We start from the raw sequence: 23428 nt of genomic DNA, 5'->3' as shown, positions 1-23428 counted from the left end.
CCACCCCTCAGTATTTTGTGAGTGTAGGAAACATCTGAAGGGATCACTTGAACTGTTGTATGAGGAAAGCCACCCTGGCTGTGGAATGGAGATTTTGGAGGTGTGGACTCAAAACACAAGTGCTTAGGAGAAAATGTGCTGCAGTCAGCCAAGAGGGCAAATGTCACTGCTGCAGCCTGCACAGAAGATGCTTAAATCACAGAAATAGAAAATTGAGCTTAAGAAGTCATTATTCCTTTCCCCCTGCTCCCCAAGGCAGGAGCTTTAATACCCAAACCATTTTTGACAGATGACTGTTTAGCCTGTTCAGAAAGATTCAAGTAAGGGAGACTTCAGAACTTCCCAAGGCAATCTACTCCAGTGCTCAACTGTCCTAACCATTATTCACATTTAATTTGTGTAGGACACAAAGGTTGACATGGCTTCTATACCAAAAGAAAGGGACTTTTAGAAAATATGGGATCTTTAATTCCAATGGGCTGATTCTGCTGTGATGTGAAAGATGGTTCCTTCCTTGGACCCCATGCTTTGTGCCCAGGGTTGGGCAACTGGAAGAAAGAAGCTCTCAGGTCACCATTTCCAGAGCTACTTTTCAGCCTGAAGACCTATGGAGTGACCTCTCCTTAAGATGTGAGACTGGGGCATGGCTGACAACACATTCCTCATTCTTCCAGAAAAGTATCACCCACTGTGACGTAGGGAAGGAAGAGAGAAAAAGGGAGGAGAGAATCAAACAATATGCTAGAAGGTCTGAGGACCTTCATGTGAAAAAGAGAGGTAAAAATGCATAGGAAGAGACTTGGAGTACTGGTGACTGTATGCTGTTGTCAAAGTGGAAGTGCAGAAGCTCGTGTACAATTTATGTTTGTGTCAGTTCCCCTCTGCAGAAGCGCTGCTCCATGGGCTGGAAGTGCTGATGTGGTAAGCTGTCATGCAGGACATGTTTCAACCATGACTTATCATTCATGTTACATTTGTGCAGGATTCTCAAAAAGCTGTCCAACAGGGTTCTGGACAGCAGCGGATGGTTCGTTCTGCAGGGCAAGAGCTGTGCCTTACTTGGTGCTGTACCTCACCGATGCTCTGCACAGCCTCTGAACACGCTGTAAGAGCAGTGGCACGTGTTTCTGGAGGGCAATATGTTCTGGTAGAAAACCTGCAGGCCGAGCAGGGTGCCCTGCTGGAGGCCACATAGCACAGGTGAGGGCTGCTCAAAGCTGCTGGTCCAGCTGAGGTGGAAAAAACACAGTGCTGCCGTGCTCTTGGAGTCCTGATGGTCTGGTGACTCAGAGAAGCACCTCTGGAGGACAAAGGCCTGTTGTGACCAGTGTATGTTCCTCAATATTCTTTCTTAAACGGCCTGAGAGCTCTCCCCAGCCTGTGCCTTTGCTTCTTTTGCTGAAGGAACCCTTATGTGGACACCTCCTGTCCCTCTTGCAGCTCGTGCACGGTGGGTAGGAAGCGGGGAGCAGCTGAGAGCTGTGTGACAGCAGCCTTGGACTAGCAAGCCATTCTCAGCCCTCAAAACTCTACTGTCAGAATTTTAACTGATGATTGTTAAAAGTTACTGCTGCATTTGGTTTGGATGTGCTGCTAATTAAATCCATCCTCTACAGCTCTTTACAATGCCATCTGCTGGGAGGGGTCCAGGGAGCCAGGAGCTCTACCTTAGCCGACCTGTGGGTTGGGCAGCGTTCCCTGAGCTCTTTGTGGCTGAAGCAGATAACATCTTCCATCGGCTCTCATCCTGACAGGTATTTCAATTCACTGGTAATCATTTAATTAAGGTGGCCAAGCGGAATAAATCTAATGGATACCTCTAGATTATACGAATACCTTAAACCTGAGCACATCTTTTGGTACGAAAGAGTTAACTGCACATGGTTTCATTCTTGTGTGGAAAAAGAATGACACTCTTTTCTTTATCAGCCATTTTGGTGCTGTCTTTTTTAATCATTTCAGGCTTTGAACTCTTGCTCTGAAAGAGAGTCTCTGTCTCTTCATCTTCAGCATCTGCCAGGTCCAGAGGCCTAATCAATGCCGGTTATTGATAGCAAATCAATTAATGCATACAAAGGATCAAAATTAAGGAGCTTTCACTAAATTAATAAGTGATTCCAGGTCTTTTAACAGAGTGCCTCAGATAAGGGCCGCTCAGTCTTCTGGGACAGCAGCCTCCAGTCCTGCGTTTCCAAAGACAAAGAGATGGAGAGACAGCTCTACTTTTACTTTTTTTTTTTTTCTTTTCTTTTTTTTCCCCCATTTAAATAACCTGGTTTTCTCAATAGGAAGCGCTTAAAATCTGAGTCTGGAAAGGCTGCCAGGAAGCAGGTCCTAACTGAAAAGAACAGATTTATCTGCATGAGGATGTCATGGCCTTGCTCATCTGAATCAGGTAGGGCTGGCTTTCATAAAAGAGAGTTTTATATAAGATACCAGCCAGTGCTAGAATCCAGGTTTGCTTCAATAGCAGATATATCTGAAGTTGGACTAGAAACGTACTCAGAAACAACTAGATGCTGGAGAGTCTGGAACAGCATGGAGCTCAGGCCAGACCAGCCCCTTCTGCCCTGTGTGCTGTCCCCAGGGAGGGTGTGCTGGGCTCCAGCCAAACCTCTTGTAGTTGGCTTCCCTGCCCTGTGCCCCGCTGGGGGGCATCAGACACATGCTTAGCACAGCCAGCATCCCTGCCTCCCAGCTCTCCCAAGGGACTGGGGTACCAGGAACTGCTCACCAGTTACTGCAGCTCTTCCACCTTTTGACCAAGGGAAAGGCACCAACAGGACCATGTAGGAAATGAGAGCACCTCTGGCAGTTTCTGTGCATGTAGCACTGCCTACTATCTCCTGTGTTCCTCCTTAGTAAGAGGGGCCATTCTTTGAAATGCCAGAAACTCTCCTGCTGTGACAGTAATTAACAGGGATGGAGTGGGAGCTGGGAAGTAAATTACAGGAGTACAAATACAGCACGTATCTCACTGAAGTTGAAGAATGGTTCAAGACACTTCATGAGTCCCACTCAGAAAGCCATGGAGATGCTCTCTCTCTCTTTGTGCCTAACGGTGCCATTGGGTCTGGGTGCCTAATCAGCACTGGGGTTTGTGCAGTGTCATTGGACTGAACAGCTCAGGGACCACCAGAAGTGATCTGGTGGGCTGCCCTTGATTTTGAGCTTGATCCCATGATGCCAGGGCAAACTCTGAACCAAATTCCTGCAAGCTTTTCCTGTAAGCTTAAGTTGCAAGACATTTTGTGCTAAAGAATAATGTTCTTCTGCGCCGTGTGAATGATTCCTTGTGACTAAAATGTCTGCAGCTCCCAGAGCTTCTAACTAGAAAATTATGCCAGAGGTGCTAGCATTTAGATGAATATACTGCGATTTACGAATGTAGCTCTTGTCACCGCTGATAGCAGAATTGTATCTAAATTTCAGGCTTATTGGGTCAAACCATATAATCAAAGGACTGTTTTTTTTCTGCCATACTCTCTGCTGATCTCTGCCTGGCTGACTATTGCAACCCATTGTCTATTCCACTGCTGGCACTGTAATGCAGTCAGTTATCTTCATCTGCCTGCCTTTGGACATAAAACAGCAACACAGCTGATGTTTGTTGATCTAATCCACTGGCGATGACCTGGTCTTGCCAAAGAGTTATAATGCTAGCCACATGGTGCTATGGCCAATGGACACTGCAGTTGGCATTGCAGGCCATAGCTTGAGTCACATCTGAGGGGAGGACAAGGTTAACTCTTCCCCCCGGATCAGAGAGAGAAGCTGAGTGAGTCAGAAAAGTGGATCTCTGAGGGTGCAGTGCTGCTATTCTTTGTTTCCGTGTCTACTGGGAGCTGCTGTGCTGCATCTTGCTTACTTCAGGCAGGGTTTGCAGCCCTTAGATGTGCTCTGCTCTGCCATTCTGCCATTGTTTTCAGTTTCCTCCTACAAATGCCTGCACTTACTGCCTGCAGTTCTCTGCAGCCACATGTCTCAGTAACTGCTTAACCTAGAAATCCATTGCTAAAAAGATCTGACACCATAACACCCTAGAAAAGACTCCTCTCTCCTCCCTCCCCCTCCTCTGCTCCTTCTCTTTTCTTTTCCCAGGATATATGAAAAGCTGTAACTACCAAATCAAAATCTATTTGATTTTTGTACTCCCTTGATAACCGGGCAGCTGATCTCTATCACCTGGCTGAGGCTTATCTGCTGCCTCCAGCCTCCCTGCTGCAGCAATTGGCTCCTGCGGGGACAGCGCTGGGTTATAAAGTGAGACTGATATCATGGTCAGGGCCCTTTGCTTTCTGACTGTGACCATTGTTACAGAGATGTTCCTGAGCAAGTGGCTCAGTTTGCTGGGAAGGCAAGGAGGAAGAACTGGGCCTCTGGGATTTAAAGGTTCAAAGGGATATTTTTAATCTCTATCTTCTTTTTCCATTTAAGTTGTGAAGTGATGCTGAGGAACATATGGGGTCAACAGCATAGCCTAAAGCCAAGGTAATGGGCTGGTGGTTTTTCTTTAGGCTTCCCTGGTTGAGATGTTAGCCTTATTTGGTAGGCATTGACCCACGTGTGGGGTGTTTTGTTCCTGCCAGTTTTGAAAACAGGTTTTTGTAGAAGGAAAAAGTGACAACTGCAGTGCTTAAGTATATTTCTTGTCATTTTTTTACCTGTACTTGTAACTTTTTCTGTAACTTTGGGATGAGTGGAGTAGGATGCTGAAGAGTCTGCAGATCCTTATCAGCACAGCTGGAGGAAGGCAGCTCATTCCCAGCTACTTAAGCCTTGCAGGGTGTGGGAACAAGTGTTCCCTTCCCATCCTTTGTGGCTATATCAGGCCCTAACTGTAGTGATTCCATTGTCTGGAGCCCCTCGCAAAGGCTGCACTCAAGTAAGCGCCTTTCAGTGGCCAGGATGGGAGATAAGGAAGCAGTGGCTGCCACATAGAATCATAGAAACACAAGGTTGGAAAGGACCTACAAGATCATCTAGTCCAACCATCCTCCCATCACCACTGCTACCACAAGCCTCTAAACCATGTCCCATAGCTCTTCATCCAGATATCTCTTGAACACTGCCAGGGACGGCGACTCCACCACCTCCCTGTGCAGCCATTCCAGTGCCTGACCACTCTCTGAGAGAAAGTTTTTCCTCATGTCTGATCTAAACCTCCTCTGGCACAACTTGTGGCCATTTCCCTGGGTCCTGTTCGTTGCCTGGGAGAAGAGGCCAAACCCCTCCTCACCACAGCCTCCCTTCAGGAAGTTGTAGAGAGCAGTGAGGTCTCCTCTGAGCCTCCTCTTCTCCAGACTGAACAATCCCAGCTCCCTCAGCCACTCCTCATAGGACTTGTGCTCCAGACCCCTCACCAGTTTCGTTGCCCTTCCCTGGACACGCTCCAGAGCCTCAATGTCTTTCCTGTAGTGAGGGGCCCAAAACTGAACACAGTACTCGAGGTGCGGCCTCACCAGTGCTGAGTACAGGGGATGATCACCTCCCTGCTCCTGCTGGCCACTCTATTTCTAATGCAGGCCAGGATGCTGTTGGCCCTCTTGGCCACCTGGGCACACTGTCAGCTCATGTTCAGCCGAGCACCAACCAACACCCCCAGGTCCCTCTTCATAATCATCCAACCACTCGTCCCCAAGCCCATAGCACTGCATGGTGTTGTTGTGGCCAAAGTGCAGGACCCAGCACCTGGCCTTGTTGAACCTCGTTCCATTCACCTCAGCCCAGCGATCCAGCTTATCTAAGTCCCTCTGAAGGGCCTCCCTACCCTCAGGCAGATCCACACCACCTCCCAACTTGGTGTCATCTGCAAACTTACTGAGGGTGCACTCAATCCCTTCATCTAGGTCATCAATAAAGATATTAAACAAGATGGGCCCCAGCACTGACCCCTGGGCAACACCACTCATAATGGGTCACCAGCTGGACTTCATTAACCACCACCCACTGGGCACAGCCCTCTAGCCAGTTCCTTACCCAAAGAAAGGTATACCTGTCCAGACCACGGGCAGCCAGTTTCCCCAGAAGAGTACTGTGAGAGACCATGTCAAAGGCTTTGCTGAAGTCTAGGTAGACTACATCAACAGCCTTTCCTTCGCCAACCGGTCTGGTCATCTAGTCACAGAAGGAGATGAGGTTGGTCAAGCATGACCTGCCTTTCATGAACCCATACTGGCTGGGCCTGATCCCTTAGATGCCACAAATGGGCTGGTATTATTTACCTGGTTCAGCTGTTATGTGTCATTAAATTTCCTTTAACAGAGCAGTGGGTGAGGGGAAACTGTTTGCCTTTCTTCCCTGGAATGGAGCAATCTGGGCAGCACATAGAGCTTTTTGGCAGTTTGGTGAAAGACCTGTTGGCAGTCAGCTGAAGCTGCATTTTGCTACCTCAGGAAGAAGGCTGATGCAGGGCAGTCCTTGCAGTGTGTGGCCTAAGAAACAAGCTGATCTGTGTGAGGTGGGGCAGTTGATAAGGCTCAGCTGAGTGAGAGAGATGTGCTGCAGGGAATATGGACAGCAAAGCATGAGAGTAATTATAGCTGCTTCCGGGAAAAGCCTCCTTCCCCCCAGCGCTCCTTCCTAGCAGAAGCCACCCAGGTTTTATATGGCTCCAACAGAAAGCAGGGAGGATGCTGTGCTGCTGTCCTTCCCACCACTCTCCTGCATGGCTGCAGCTTTGGGATGTAATGCACCCCTCTGCCCTGTGCTGTGGTGCTGTCTGTGCTGCTCACACAACCTGCCCTGTGCACTCAGCTCAGTGTTTAGGGCACAGGGCTGCTCGTTTCAAAGCTATTTTCTATGTGTCTATTAATTGATACAAGCAAAACAACATGCTAACTCTTGCACTGAGTGTTCCCAGAGCGACTGCTTGCTGTATCAGGGTGTTCACTCCAATGTGAACTTGCACAGCTGAGTTACAATCCTTTCAGCCAGGCTGAGAAATATTACTTTGGCATGGTTCCCAAGCACTCACATTGACCACAGAGATAAGTGTAGGATTTTTTGCTTTCAAGTGGGCAAAACTGTTCCAGTTAGTGGTCTTTGTTTGCAGCAGCCCAGAGCAAGCCAAAGTCCTAATGTACTGCAGGACTCCGTAGCTTGGCTCTGGTGCTGCCAACGACAGCATCAGTTGGATGTGTCTGAAAGCCTGCCCATTGCTGAGGCCCTCTTCTCTGCACCTGGCAGTGCAGGGAGGCGTTGTGGTTTCATGGCTCGAAATGAATTTGGGTGTAGGTGTTTAAAGCAGAGCTATATTATTCAGGGGGGAAAAAATAACCCCACCACTTCCTAGACAGTGTTCTCCATAGTCTAGACAGATTATTTGGTACTCTAAGATTGTATAATTGCAAGTGGTCAAGGTAGCAAAGCTCAGCTGCAGGGAGTGAACAGCCATGTGCAATTATCCTCACTGAGCAGTGGAGTGCTGTTGTTTAAGCCACCAAAATAAAGAGCTGCTTCCTTTATGGTTTGAAGGAAGACAGCCTGTTCTGCATTAGAGTGGAGCTAGAATAGAGTGTAGTGTGTTTGTTCCCACAGAACAACAGGCACATACTGCTTCCAAGGAGACTTCACTGTTTGCAGCCACATGGCCATGCCCTGCTGCTCCCTTGGTTGAATTAAAATTGTTGGACCTCAGCTTCATGAACGCTTGAGTCTTAAGTTCTTTAAAAATGGGTATGCTTGTATTTGCCTGCATGTATCAGATCTTGACAGATAAAAGCAGGCATAGAGTCACTTTCCTTTCTGTATTTCAGTCATCAAGGAGAAAGGGCATGGGCCTACAGCTCTGACGTAAGGAATTCCCCATGATATATCTGGCTTTTCTGTGCACTAATGCTTTTAAAAATACCACTTTCCTTCTCTTCCCACTCCTTGCAGAAACAATATCCCTTTATTCCCTATAGAATGCATACAGAATTTTTCTTGCAAAGTGCACAATCTCTCCTTCTTGCTAAAATTAAGTTCAAAATTTCAACCTGGCTTTCAGAAAAGGTGGCAATGCTCAGTGTAAGACAGTTTATTCCAGCTGATGGCTTATTACCCTCCCTCACTTTGCTTTTCTCCTTTGTATCAAAGCAGCTGTTAAAGGCAGCAGTATGCCCTTACCACCTTAATAAGAAAATTCATCTCTTCTTGAGAGACTTATTTGGCAACATGGGCTTTATTAAGACTGTCATTTTAGGACTGCATTTAGAAGAACTGGACATGCCATTGGCTTTTAGCACTGACCAAAATGCATTTGTTAGCTGTGGTCTGAATGAAGGCAAAAAGTGGGAAGTATGTCTATTCAGAACAGCTCTGCAGGAACACACAGCTGAAGAGGAAAAGATTGGGATAAAGAAAATCTGTAGCAGTCCAGTGGTGGGTACAGACTCCTGGCAGAAAAATAAGGGGAGGATATGTCTTGGGGGAGCTGAAATATTGTTCATGTGGAAAGACCCTGTATTGTACTGTTTTCATGCTGTGCCTGTGCCCTTTCCTGCCTCCAGTAGGATGAAATGCTCAGATGGTTTCCTAGGTAGAGGCTTACTGTGTGAGTGTGTGTGCATGTGTGCACATGAGTGCAAGTTATCTTCCTTCCAGAAATTAAAAAAAACATTTACTCTGGTAGTGATGATGGATTCTGGAGTGCCTGAATGAGGCTCAGCAGAGCCAGGTGAAGCAGAGCCTTCCCCTTTGCAAAGGGGAAAGGCTGAGAAGCAAAGATGAAGTGACATGACTAAAACAATGTGAGGCAGAATTAGGAACAGAAATAAGGGGTTTTGTACTTAAGTCTGGCTTTCTGACAAGATCATCTGTTTCATCAGTGAACTGGAAGCATGTGAGCCATGGCTTTGTCATTTGAAAGAAGAGATTAAATCCAAGTGGTCTGAAAGGCTCAGTGGCAGGTGAGAGCTTTCTGCTTCCTGGCATCCAGCTCTTAAAAAAAAAGCCAACAAACTGCAGTTAAAGTTGCATTCTGAATCTCAATGACATGGTAACAGCAAGACCATATAAACACTGCTCTTCTGCTGTCTGGTAGCACACTTCTCTTTCAGGATGGGTCCCTTGCAGTGCAGGCTGCAGAGCCTGACACAGAGCTTGATCCCAAGTAGTTGGAGAGGTGTACTAGCTAGAGCTGTGCTGTGCCGTGACACCTGCGGGATGCAGTCACTCTGGACATGTTTGTTGCTTCCTATTCTCCAACAAACAACAGCAGCCATTCTGCCTAAGAAATGTTGGAGTTCCTTCTTGATCCCGCAGCTTTCACTTTCTGTATTCCTCATTCAATCTAGATAGCCCAGTGGAACACTTTCTGGTGAGGTGCTGGTTCCTTGCTAATGCTGTCCTGGTGCATGGGGCTGCTCAAGGTAGGTGCTCAACTTAAATCCATCCCTGTCCCTACTGGCTGCTCAGGATCCCTTGGTGTTCTTTGTCTCGAGTAACATAGTGAGACTGGGCTAATCTCAATGTGAAACAGGTTTTAAGAGTGAGGCTTGTGTTGGGGAGCCATAAGGAGCAGCAGGAGTCCTGACTGCCTGTTCTGCTGGAGAAATTTGCAGAGGTGTCAGGAGGTGGCCTGGCCCCAAGGTCTGCCAGGATGTCACCGTAGCCTTAGGCTGCAAAGGAAGGGGGAGAAACACTGTGAGAGAATGAGCAGAAAGGGGTAGGGATAGGGATTGATTCCAACTCCTTCTTCCATAGGGGAAAATTAACATTTCTTTTAAGCCAACGAGGTGGCAGAGCCTGGCTGCACAGAGATAAGCATGTACAGCAGCTGCCCAGTGGGATTTTACAGGTTGACAGCGTTTAGCATGCTGCATTTAACAGTTTCAGAGCCAACTTTTCCCAGTGAGATGACACGAGGTGAAAAACTCCTGTGAGCAGGTGAGGGGCAGGTGCTGTGTCCTACAAGAAGTGGCTGCTCCTCTCTGGCCTAAGGCTTGCCTGGATGAAAGAAGAGGTGAAGCAGGTGTGTGTGAAGGACACGACTCACGCCACTGCTGCCTGGTGAAGTGACAGGTTGTTCAGTGAGGGCTCTGTGACAGCCGGCTGGCCGTGCTGCCTGTGCAGGCAGGTGGGTGCAGTCACAGCTTTGTGTTTGTCAGATGGCCCATCCCTGAGAGGTGGGCAGGCCACGCTGCTTGTGGTGGTGGATCCAGTCTGCACTTCCTTGCCTTCTGCCTAGCTGTTTCTCTTATTGCCACACAGTAAGCTGGGACACTGGAACAGCCTGGCTTAAAATGATGCTTTTCTTCTTGGGGAGAATGGGGTGGGTTATTCTCAGTGGCCTCTAACAACTGGAAGCTGGAGTTTTGTCTTGGTGCACCAAGGTGGTCCTTCACAAGGAGCTGGGGAGACCACACGCATCTCTGGGAATGACTGAGGATTTGTCATGGAAGCTTTGAGGAAGAAGAGAGGTTTAGTGTGGATCTGTAGTTTAAACCTATTTCATCGCCACTGGCTTGCTGTGTAAGGAAATTACAAGATGAGGAACCATCCACTCTAAGGAAGAAAAGAATATTCTGCATCTACTTTTTTTATACAGAACTGCAGGGCAACACTGACAATATGAAGTTAGTCTGGGCAGAGGAAATGAACCATCAAATCTCTGTGGAGAGAATGAGGACTCTAATGCTCGCTGCTGAGAGCAGTACAAGGTCCCTCTTGAATATCAGTGGAAAATGATGATGAGATATTTTCACAGGGCAGAGATGCAAAACAAAATAGATACATGGTTCACGGTGAAGCACTGCCAGAACTACCTTGATATAAGGAAATAATCTTCATATCTTCTGGGAGACTCCTAAATTAAATGACTGGTGTTTTAGAAAATTGACATGAGTTATTTCAGGGATGTATTTCCCAAGTTCTTATTACCATGCTGTTAGAGGATGTCCTGATTTTCAGCAATTAAACAAAGATAGGTAACTGTTTAACATTCTATGGCTGAAGCCAGCAGCTGTATTAAATTACTGTGTGTGCAGAGACAGATACCATCCACAGGAATGGAGCTGGCCAAAATAAGATAGTTAAGAGGAATGGAGTGACTTGCTGCCTCTGCCAGATTAGCAGCTGAACCGTTTGAGGAAGGAAAAGACCAAATGACATTTTTGCTTTAACGTTTGTAATAACAGTACTCTTTCTCAGCATCTATTCCATCTTAACTCTGCCGTCTCTTCCTTTAAATTCTCTTTATGTATAAAAATGCCTGATGTGGACAACAACTCCATTGCTCTTTAACAACAGATGCCACGTGAAAGGGACTTCTCAGTCTGTTCTTCCAGTGTGGTTATTAGTGCTGAAAACATGGAACTGTATTTCTGTAGCTAATAGGCAGTCTGGATGTTTCTGAGCCCAAGGCTCCCCCCGTGTTGTTACTCTGCCTCTCTCCAGCTAAAGGCAGATCTTAGCACAACTTACTAGTATTCTTCTATCACTCAGCCTGCCTGCATATATGATCACCAATAATCAGCTGCACTGTAGCAGCTTGTTTTCTGCTATCTGGCTTGTTGGAGATGATATATGAAGTATAAAGAATACTGTGAGATGTTTTTCTTAAGCTACGTTAAGCCCACTGTGCTGACAGCAGCAAAACAGAACTTGTTTTGACAGGGAGTTGAGCTAATGTGACACACAAGCTAAATGCAGGAAAGATGAGGATCTCTATCAGACCCCAGTGATTTTTTCTTTTGTGGGTCATTTTAAAAACCCTTTCCCCAGCACTTGTTTTCTGAGCTGTCACCTTCTCCACAATGTGAAAGACTTTTTTTTTCCCTCCGGTTGGTCTTTGTAGCTTCCAGCACAATTCAAAGGCTCGAGATTTATTTTAAGATTTATGGATCATTACAATATTGGTAGTGTTGCATCTTTATGTGGTGGTGATATGTCACCATGAGTTGTTGCTCCCAAGGAAACTGATGCAGTTTGACAGCAGGAAGACAGTGTCCTGTCTCATGACATGGTTCTGCTCCATGGGGCAGATATGAGGAGTTAGGATCCCAACATGGATGGCATAAGTCTGTAATCCCTATGACTTCTCTCAGGCAAGCATGGGGAATTCAAATCATCTTCAGGGCATGGATCAGAAGGAGTTTATTTTATTTTTTGCTGTAACCATTAGGGGCAATTGCTACCCCAACAGGTCACTGAGCCAGCTTTTTCTGCCACAGTCTGAAAGACAGATTGCTTCAGGTCTGGCATTTACTCATGCTGAGACGGATATGAATAAATCCTGTGCTGCAGTATGTAAGCTGTTTGCATAGCAGGGGTCGGGAAGGTCCCATTCCTTTATTTCCCCTCTGTACAGTGTTTCATTATGAGGGTTTTGCATTCTTTTGAAGGTTGAAATATTTGAGGTTGCGTGTATCGGTGTGCTGAAGGTCAGTGGCCCCTAGGAGTCTGCTAAATATCATTAATGCTCTTTCATTAATCACCTAGACTGGGGGCTCCTGCTGATCTGTACTGGTGTTCCCTCTGGACCTACCCAGTTCCGTTTATGAAGGAGGGGTGTGTGTGCTCAAGGTCTCTTCCAAGAGTGATGCCAGGAAGCAGCTGTTGTCTGCACCCAGTAACCAGGGTTGCAAAGCTTTCTTTTTCCATGGGTTAGACCTAGTGAGTTCCTTGGGGCCAGGGCTTCATCCAATAGCTAGGTTGCTTTTGCCTGCCTCCTTCTGAGTTCTCGTCTGGATAATGGCTTGCCCCTGTCTGCATACAACAGGGAAGCCACGATGGTACATGGAACTTATATTAATAAAGAGCTACTCAGTTGCTTTCTGCTTGGTGAAGGTGACTTCTAAAACTGCTCGCTCACAGAACTGCACTCCCGGATGTCTTCCTCTCCTTGCACTTGCACTGGATTCCAAAGATTCACTTTACTCACAGCCCAGTGAATGGGATGAGACAGGCAGCCAGGTAAGCAGTGGGTGCTGTGTCAGTGATCAGAAGCCTTCTGCAAGGCTGTGTCACCCTGGGCACTTTGCTGCCTGCAAGGACACTGAGCTGGGAAAGTGCCTCCCTCTGCCATGCCTCAACTCAAACTAGTGGTCCAACAAAAATATTGTATAAAGCAATGGGTGTTGGTGCAGCACTCTAGGACTGCAAGCTTGCAGAAGTGCTAGGAGTTCATCAGAAGAATTCAGAAAACTCTTTGGCTTGGCCTTCATAATGCCAATCCTCTGTCTGCTTTCATTGAAGTCAGAAGCTGAGCTCACAGTGACCTCATCTGTGCAGGACAGAGCCAAGAAATGCAGCACTTATCTTGTTTCCTTGCCCATGGCAATGTCGGGAGCTGTCATCAAGTCAACCTGGTCCTGGCAAGTATATGAAGGATGAAGAAGTCCTTTAATAATTAGGAGAAATGATTAATAAGTTTCATAATGTGTTGTAACAACCAGCTGTTTTGTTTTGCCTTTGCAGGTGTATGTGCTGGTGTTGAGCAAGGGACAGAAATGAAGAGTGCAGTGCATGCAGCATGTGAAGCCTTTTTGGAAGGACATGGTCACTGTCAGCAGCACAGGGGAGAGCCAAAGCTCTGGGGAGCCAGGATTTGGGTGACTGCAGAGAATTAAAGGGCTGTGGGAGTACGTTGGGATGTGGCTTAAACAATAGAAAAACAGACAGCCAAAGACTCAGCTCATGCAAATGGAGATGGCTCTGTGGATCAGTGAAGTCCTAATAATTTTCAGTAAATGAGATATAATGGGCTGCAGTGTGTGTGTAGCCTGAATGCTACCCAGTGCTCCTCTTGAGAGCCTCAGGAGGCATCATGTCTCAGTAAAACAGTTGCTGGTGGAAGAGCCAGCCTCTTGTGCAAAGCAACTTGTGTGTGTGCTTCATTCAGCTGAAACTGGTCTCCTATTTTTCATTTTATATGCTTTGCAGCCATATGTTTTGGTTAAAAACTGCACTGGAATGGTGCATTGTAAATTATGGGAAGTGCACAAACTAGTTTATCTCCTCTCCTTCTCCAGCTGTGAAAGAATCAACGAGAGATGTGTCACATATGCAGAACCTCTGGGGACAGCAGCATTCTCATACAGGACAGGGACTGAAGGCCGTGGCAGCATTGCTGTTGACTTTACACAACACATGGGGGTGCCATGTCTGAATAAAAGACAGTGTGTCCAATAAGATAGAGATCATGCTGGCAGTCACATCTGAGTGCAGGAGGAGCAGCTAATGTTGCCATAATGGCTAAAGTCAGGGTAACATCTCTTGTCAAGCAAAAGATGTAATGGGAGATGTGTCAGGTGTTGACACTCATGGTTACAGGCATAGTTTGAGGTGGCTGACTGTTGAGTAGACCTCTGTGTGTGAAGAACTGGATCTGCTCTATAGCCTTCATAAGGACCACTGCACCCCTCCGGTGTTGTGGATGACAATTAGTTTACATGGGCAGTAGAGGCAGATCTCTAACCTGGCTTCCTGGTGTGGTAGGGGAGTGTATGCAGGGCACTGACTCAACTCTCCCTGGCAGGAGATTCCATGTGTGAAGCTCTGTGAAGGAGCTCGAACACAAGCCACAAGCCGGAGGTGCATTATTCCTCCTGTGTGGCTATTGTAAGGCTATCAATGGCCAGCACAGTCAGACACTTGATAGCTGCTGCAATATCACACACAGGCTCAGTGCTCCAGCCAGCCCAAAGCCACGTAATAGGATAGGATCCTTCTGGCCACTCTTTCAAGGAGACTTTTGCCTCGGTCAGAATCACTTTGATCTCCCAAGGCACTTTTAAATAGCACCTACGTGCACGAGCACAGGTGTTGTGCTGCATCTCCGGTCTTGCTGAGGGCTACTAGCTGCACACCAGAGTTTGACACTGTAATAATAAATGTCTTTTGTCAGATGAAATTAATCTTGGATTATCTGCTTCACCAATCCAAATACAGGCTCCTACATTAGCATCCACTGTCCTTAGGCTTGAATCTCTCAGGAAATAGATGCAAATTGGAAAGCCAACATAAGTTAACTGAGGTTGTAAATCCAGCCACATCACACGTGAGCCCGGGAGGCAGAGAACAGTTTTCAAACCACTTCCCACAAATTGAGAGCGAGCGCTGCACCTTCATACATCTTATTAAAGCCATGGTGAGGAGCAGGCTTGCTGGTACAGTGACCCTGTGCTTGAAGCAGCCACTCCCATCTGAGGAACAAAAAAAATCCCATTGCCTCCTCCAGGCAGTGCAATCCAGATTAACTTCTGAACGGACGCACCAGAATTTTGTCAGGAGTCGCTGATGGCTGCGCTTTGCAGGTCTGTCCCAAGCCTGCCCTGCTGAGAGCTCTGATAGTCAGAGCAGCCCTCTGCAGTCCCCCTCGTTCCTGCCTGCATTGCCTGCAGCATTTGGGTTGCATTTGGGCTGGTAGGTCATCCCGAGGGAAAAGGTATGAGGATGTGTACCGAGGAGAGTCTGTGCTGCACAGTGCTGAGCTGCCTGAGCTAGCAAGGACCTGTTTGCATCATGTATGGCAGCAGGATTGTCACAGTGAAGCAGTTCTGAGCCTGGACCACTCAGATGTGGGATGCTCTGGGACAGCTTTCCACACCAAAGCAATACATGAAGCTGTGCTTTGCTGTGCTGTGTGAATGTTAACCCCTTTAGCCCATTTATTTGGCATTTCATTTCAGGAAACACTTTTGTTTTTTTGTTTGTTTGATTTACAGTTCAGAGTACTTCCCTCCAACTGGAACATTAGAAACTTCAGAACTGTAGTGAGAGTATGACTTAAAAACATGCTAGGAGTGGAAGTGCAGTTAAGGTGCCTTTAACCACCTTTCCTCTGCCCTGCAGCAATGCAAAAGAAAGCAATCTATTTTTAAAGATTATTGCAATCTAGAGCTTTAAAATCTAACGTCTTAATCATTACTGAATGGTTATTGAAGAAGTTTACCTTCTTCAGTCATAAACAACTGCTGAATAAATTGTGCCTTTCACATCTTGCACGATAGCATAAAAGTCTGAGCCACGTATCAACAAACGAAACAACTGTCAAATACTGGTCATACCAAGCACAGACAGGGTCCTCCCTGCTTGTTTTGTCTTCATCCAAAGAAGGAAAAGCAGTGAATCGTAAGCTGTATTTCAGTAAACTTCTCATTTGTCTGGTCCTGCCATCACCCACTCATGTGCTTAGCTTCATCTTCCTGGGGACTGTTCGCATTTTGTGCCAAGATTGACATTTGTTTTTCTAGCAGGAGAGCCGGTTCTGTCTTCTCAAAGCTTCAGTTTCTTTGCTTCTTGAGCATAGAGAGGAGGGGCTGGAGAAAGGTCCTCGTCGGGTGGGCAGCATGACTGACTTGCCCTGATCTGGAGGGGCTGCTCTCTGGGTACCAGCAGCCAGCTGGTCCTCACTTGTCCTCCCAGCATCTTGCCCATATGATTTGCTGGGTTGTCAAGGGACTGCACAGGAGAAGGAATCTGCCCCTCAGGCTGATTTATCATAAAGGGATGGGAGAGCTTGGAGTGCTTGTTTTTCCATTTCTAAGATCTTTCAAGATGAAAAATCTGCTACTTTTCTCAAAGGACACTTTTAATTTTTGGTTGAGCAAAGTGAAGTCCTTCATACTGCATGAAGTCTTTTATCTCTCTGTGCGTCTTCACTATTATGTATCCTCCTGTGAGCCATAGGATGACGATTTCAAAAGCTATAACTTTGTCTTTACTGTTGTCTGTGATGTGAGAAAAGCTGAGCCAGTCACACATTTTGAAATTTGCCACTTTTCTAGGAAGGTAGGCAGGATGGGATGTGGGTATGTATGGCTGCAGGTGCTCCTGGCGGTGCTCAGGATGGAGCTGTACACCTGCAGCTCAGCTGGGCAGGGCATCAGTGCACGCTGTCCTGCTTATCAGGTGCCTGTGTTGAGTTGCCATAGTCTGACGCTACATTTGGAAAGCATTCATTCACAGTCCTCTCCTGACAGCAGTCTGAGATCCATATTTTTTATGGCTGGTATAATCTGAAAATCAAGTACTTTTGTAGATCCATCTAGTACACTACATTCATCTGAGCAACTGCTGTTTGCCTTTAATCTGTCCAGATCCAATTATTTTAAGTATCCACAGGTGAAGCATTAGAGACTGTGTGTCTCTTAATTTTATTTTCTTTTGAAAGGGGCTGTGTTTTCCCTGTTGTGGCTGGGGGTGGCAGCTCTGTTCTTGGTTGCCCACTGGCAAGTGATGTGACAAGCTTCAGTCCTCTCACAGGAGCACTCATGCTACACCACCCCTCTGCTTGCAGTGTGGCTTGAAGTCCTTAATGTACTTCATGTGAGCAGGGGAGCCTTGCACCTCTGGCCCCATCACTTGCTCAGTCTGGTTTTGTTGGAGAACAAACATTTATCCAGCATTATTTTCCTCTTGAAAGTAAAAGCAGTGATACCGGAGACTTCTAAGCAGGCTGGTCTGAGCTGGCACGTGTATGAAAGTGGGAAAAACAACGGGAAAAAAATGGTTACATTAGCTCAGCGTTCCTCAAATGTTTCATGCTGCTATTGCTGTCTGAAGTGATAACAGAGTCTGAGCACTTCCCTTGTACACTTCCTGTGCAAGTGCATAAAGGTACCAGCGGTACCAGTGCTGTGGCAGTGTAATTGCTTTATGTTGTGTGTTTCAAGAGGCTGCCTGTGAGGGGTTAGGGAGTGCAATGAATGCAAGAACAAGATTTGTTTTGCCTGAGATCATGGCTGCATGTTCAGCATCTCACTAATCCTCTTTTCGTCCCTGGACTGTGTTCCTTGAAAGCTCCTTGGGGGGATTTTGATCCATCACTGACAACCCCAATCTATTACTGAGCCATAAGTGCCTGTGGAAATGCACCGAACCCAAACCTGACTGCCAGCACCTCTAAAACCCGAGGACAGCCTGATTGAGAGGCATTCCTGCCTCTGGGATTAGTTCATGCTGGGATTGGTGAGACAAGGACGTGGCCCACTGTGGAGTCAGGCTTGGCAGGGCCACGGCCCAGCAGGGAGCTGTGCTGTGTTCTGGGCCAGCTCCCTGTGGTGCTGGGGCAGCAACGCCAGGTAGGAGATACAGGCACTTCTCTGGGGAAGTGGGGCAATGTTTGGAGAGAGACATAGTGAATGGCCTTCACGGCATGGGTGTCCTCAGCAAGAGGATGCTTCACAGACAGACGATTTCTCTCTAATTTCTGAGCTGGCAGAAGCTCCTTCTGGGGTTATTTGTTGATATTTAACAAAAAGGTTTGTTTCATCAGCCCGTGCCCAAACAGGCTGTTACCCCTTGTACCAGCCGAGGCCACACGTGGGCACAGGGCTGGTGGGGCAGCACCTGCCTGAAACAAAGAAAGCCCATTAAGAGTTAATGCCTGCAATTAGAAATGAGCCCTGTGGTTTCAGAAGGATGACAGTGGGTGTGAAACACTGTAACATTCCCATTAATTTGAAATGTCTCCTTTCTGGACAGAAAGAGGTGCCCAGATTTTTTAGTCAATATTAATTTTACACTTGGCACCACAGGAGAGTGTGAACTGCTGAGTTCACAAAGGGTCCATCTAATAAACAGACAATGGAAAATCAGAAAAGCGAAGATTGAGTTCGCTTGCCCAGGCGATGAGAGCATAATAACCATGAGGGCTGCAGAGGGCAATGGAAAATTCTGAGCAGTAACGAGGAGCCGTAGCGAGTGCCGTGCCACAGCTCTGCCATGGACATGGTAGGAATGCAGGAGGGATGGCCTCGTGTTGTGCCAGAGGGAGCAGTCCTGGGTCTGGGATGTGAAGCAGCTGGGGAGGATTCACATCACCGTTGTGCTGTAGGAGTGGAAGGGCTGGAGAAGAAAAGTCACTTGTTCCCCTGCAGATGAACCCCAGGTCAGATCTCCATGTGATTTCCTTTAGAAAAGAGTTGGAGATTTTGGGGCTCCTGCATGGCATGCATGCATGCTGCCTGTTGGGTCTGCTCTGCCCCTTCCTGCTTGGATCACCTTGCTGGATTACGGGGTTAAGCGAGCCGTTCCCAGCCTGGCAGCCTGCAGAACGCCGGGCATCAGGCTTCCAAGCAGCAGTGCTTAGCCAAGGGAAGGCTGCAGCAGTAAGGGATGAACTCCATTCCAAAGAGCCAGATGCTGCTACCTGTCTGATAAACCCAGAGGTCTCTGGGAGCAGGAGATAATTATCAGAAAAACAGATTGCTTTGAGGGATATGTTTACTGCCTTTCCTTAACTTTCAAGCAGGCTGCACAACAGATTTCTCTCATTGTCTTGGTGCTAGCAGGGGACTGCCCAACTCCAGAATGGCATAATTTCAACAGTATATGGCAACTGATCTGTGGGCACTTAGAGCTTATATGTAGCCTTGTGCTTCGTGCCTCAACCTTTGCATTCTTTGGGAATAGCATGCTTCAGGCCTGGATAACAGACTAAAGACTCCATTCTCTGCTTTGGATGAGGTTATAGTTCAAAATAGATGTGTTAAGATATATTTATTTATTTATTTATTTATTTATTTATTTATTTATTTATTTATTTATTTATTCCCCAGGATCATTCTTTTTGTCCTTTTTCATCTTTTGGTACACATGAATTCTGAATTCTACCTTGACTGGAATGGAATCCAGGTAACAAAATTCAAAGCCCCTGTCTCACCTCCAGCCATGGAAATCTCCCACCAGCCCAGCACCAGGTTGCTGATACTTTATTTCTGTTCTTGTAATGCTGTTGCCATATTCGATCTGGCTATTAAAGTAGCAAGGTGAAAGAGTAAAGAAACACCTGCCTCTGCATTATCTGCCTGTGACAAGCTACCGCTGGATGCTGCGCCTGATTATCTGCGATGTCCAGGGCTGATTTCTGGGCAGAAAATGACTGATTTGGTTGAAGAGCGAAAAGAGGTCCAGCCTGCTCAGTGTAGCTGGCAGCTGGCACTGAGATAAAAAAGTGAAATCCGGGGCATCTGACGTCCTTGGTAAGGGGGAACTTGAAAGTCCAGGTGGGAAAACAGAACTAAGCGGAATAAGGGGCTATATGTGAAATGTGTGTGTCAAGAGGGAGCTGAACTGGGGCATCCCTTTCGGAGTGTGAAGAATTCCCAGAGTCCCTAGTGTGAAAAAGGTAAAGGAAGGTTTGCAGAGAATCCCTAAAATACCAGGAAGGAGGAACAGGGCTGGGACACCAAGTACAGGCAAAATAGAGCCTGGGTTCTGAGGTGTGAGGTTGTATGCAGTGCTTCTGTCTGCAAGGGCTCAGCAGCGGGTGCGTGCCCTTCCCCTGCAACAGGAGACTCATCCTGCAGCCCTTGGGCTGTGAAATAAGGATTTGGACCTCTCACAGCATCATGCTCCCAGGGACCAGGTCTGGGCTGCTCACTTTTTGCCTTTGATGTACTGGCAGGAGAGCCTGCTGTCAGGAGTGGAGTGCAGCACAGGGGAGACTTGTTTTATCTTTTTGTTTTCTGTTTGTGAAATGCCTGCACAAAAGTGGCCATCTTGCACCTCCAGACTGTGGGGCAAGCTGTGCTGCTAGGAGCAATGGCTGGGGGTGACAGAGGGATGAGGAAGGCCAGCAGAGCTTGGTCAGCGTAACTCCTGTCCCACCCTTCCTGGTCTGTAAGTGGGCAAGGTCTTTGATACATGTTTCTGCAGTGAAATGACAACTCCTCTTTCAGCTTTCACAGTGTAAAGGCTTCATAAATACAACTGGTGTTACCTTCCTTTTCTGCCTGTCTTTGAACGTGATCATCTGTCCATTCATCTTAGCAGCCCAGTTTGATGGTGAGAAAGACCACAGAGGGCTCTGCTCTCTAATGGGGCAGCTGATGTGATCAGGCCAGACAGGTTAACCTGAAAGATGTGCATCTGTTCCAAGATAACCATCCAATTGGCAAAATGCTTTGCTTGGTCAAATCAGTGCACTAGAGAACTACTTGAAAACAGCCCTTTCATGGCCCGTGGAGCAGCTACTACTGCAAGATGGCTTTGGCATATATTAGTAGTGGAGAAATGTCGTTTAGCTTCTCTGCTTCTTCTTCAGTACAGTACGTTTGTGGGGAGGCCCACTCCCACACTCGGGGTATGTGAGAGGGAAGATGTGTGTAGGAAGATGTGCATGTGGCTCTGTAACCAGCTCTCGTAGCCCTCCTTTTGTTCCAATGTCTTTCACCTGGCTGCTTTGTGAGCATGTTGATAGCTTCTTCTTGCTCCCCTACTCTGTCACAGAACATAAAATCTTGGCAAAACAGATTTGTGATTTGGATCTGGAATTGAACATTTGAGCAGTCTCGAATGCTAATGAATTGCCAGGACTGGAAGGTTTCACCGGAGGTCTGAGGAACTCAAGGATGAAATAGCTGAATTGCCAAAGGCAGTGTGTAACATTTCTCTTAAAAATTTTCTGGCACCTGAAGCATGGAGGGTGGGTAAATACAACATCAATCTTTAAAAAATGGTTTGGGGAGGACCTCAGAAACTGAAGGCTTGGCATATATAGTATATAAACTAGTAAAAGTCATAATAGGGAAAACAATAGTCAACAAAGGGATAAATACAAACAGTCTGGGAATAATCAGCATGATTTCTGCAGAGACTAGAGGTTTGGCTTGCAAGCCTCTGATTTCTGAATATGTAGATATGAGCGATACTGGATTTCTATAAGACTTCTGGCTAACAAAATTGGGAAGCTGAGCAGGCATTGTCTAGAAGAGAAGGTTCTAAGCCGTGTAAATGACTGGCAAAGAGATTGGAAGCAGAGAGTAGGAGAAAATGGGAGAAACGTTACGTGAGTGGAAGGATGTTGCTAGGGCAGCTGCACAGGTCTGTGCTGGAGCCTGTGCTGCAGAACGTATTCAGAAGTGAGCAGTGAGCTTCAAACTTTGCTGATAAAATTAAGCTATTCAGGACTGCAAAGACAATGGTCAGCAGTGAACTACTGTTGGAAAGCTTTGAGACGGAATGAATGGGCAGTAAAATGGCAGATGGAATTTCATGTAAATAACCAAAGTGAGGCACGCAGAGAGGACGTCCTTGCTGTGCACATAAAGGGCTTTGAGTTCCTGGAGTGGTTTCTGTTCAGAATTAAACAAGAAGTCACCTTCAGCTTGGAAGAGACAGGCATGACAAGGATTATAGGAAGGATGGAGGAGCATGAGTAGCCTCTGTCTGTCCACTGTTTCTCCCAATGCAAAACCAAGAACTTTCCCAAGAAAAGCTCAGCCCAAACTAACCCGAACGTGCTTCTCTTGTGTTCTAGAGTGACTCTTCTCAGATGTGACAGATTTGTCTCTCCTAAGGAATCTTGCTCTCCTACCCAAGTTTCTTACCAGAAAAGGGCAGGCAAATCCCTCTAGGTAAAATCCTCTGTGGCAATTGTTGGAGTCACTGTTCTGGCTCAGCCTCCAAACAGAGGTTTGGCTGTGGAGAGAGCTTCTTCACCCAGATGGATCGCTGTCACTGGTATTTGTACTGTACGTGCATGATCATCTTTTTTATCTCTGTAGGCATCTGGGATTCTTCTGCTTGGGTGGCTGGCAGATAGCCTAGCTCATCTGAACTGGCAGCTGCAGAGGTGGAGACTGATCAGAAATGGTTGGAAACTGATAGGACCCTTTCTGGAGGCCTCTCTGCCCTTAGAACCTTACAGGTACTGTGTACTTTTCTGCCGCATCTCACCATCACCTATAGACTCACCTTTCTCATCCATCATCACAGCACGAAGCCGTTCATCAGGGGTGGGTAAATGGGAGAGTGAAAAGGTGGAACCAGGAAGCACCAGGGCGCGGGGCTCAGAGCACTGGCTGCAGGTAGTCAGCTGCTGTCTGTCTTACTGGAGAATAAATACAACCAAGTTGCTATCTGCAACCCCCCTGAAAGGAATCTATAGTTTAAGGAGCTGGGGAAAGGATTGGGGTGGGCAGTTTTCATCATGATCAGGCAGGTCTGCCTGCTGGAAGCCTCCCACCTGCTGGAAGCACACAGTCCCAGCCAGAGATCAAGCAGGCAGGCAGAGCAAGATTCTTTGCATCACATCAGGTTCATCTCTCATTCACATGCATCATCACAAATATCAGCTCTGACAGCTGATCTCTGTGCAATGAGTGTGCAGCATTTAGGTCATCAAGATCAAAGCCTATGTTTGTCCCTGGACTTTCACCAATTAAGAAGAAAAAACAATGCTTATCAGGAAAGCCTGTGCGAAGAACGCTTTTCCAGTGATCCCTGCTTTTCCATCACTCTCTGTTGCCCAGTGCTATTTTCTGCAGCAGTCCTATCTGTATACTGTTCCCACCTTGAATAAACCCATGGGAAATGCCTGCCACTGAGGTGTTCTGGTGGGTGCACGTTTCCCTAGGGAGAGGACAGGGAGAAGAAAGGATTTGCTGGATATCAGAGTTCAGCTTCCAGAGTTGCAGAAGACAGAAGCGGCACGAAGCACCTCAAAAAGGTGAAGCCAGACAACTGAAAAGCAAGAGAGCAGCGCGTAGAGAAGAAG

At 46.9% G+C, this 23428-nt stretch overlaps 1 long non-coding RNA gene across 1 annotated transcript; it reads left to right on the top strand.

Moving 5' to 3' along the window:
- The first annotated feature begins 1624 nt into the window (after positions 1 to 1624).
- On the top strand, positions 1625 to 13794 carry LOC149916360 (uncharacterized). Its single transcript, XR_016470211.1, has 3 exons — positions 1625 to 1754; positions 2289 to 2395; positions 13402 to 13794. It is a non-coding gene; the product is annotated as an uncharacterized LOC149916360 (long non-coding RNA).
- The last annotated feature ends 9634 nt before the right edge of the window (positions 13795 to 23428 follow it).

Source organism: Phasianus colchicus, chromosome 11 (assembly GCF_987193195.1).
Source record: "Phasianus colchicus chromosome 11, bPhaCol1.hap1.1, whole genome shotgun sequence".
NCBI lineage: Eukaryota > Metazoa > Chordata > Aves > Galliformes > Phasianidae > Phasianus > Phasianus colchicus.
The sequence above is the reverse complement of the archived record's forward strand: the minus strand, read 5'-3'. Positions and strand labels throughout refer to the sequence as shown.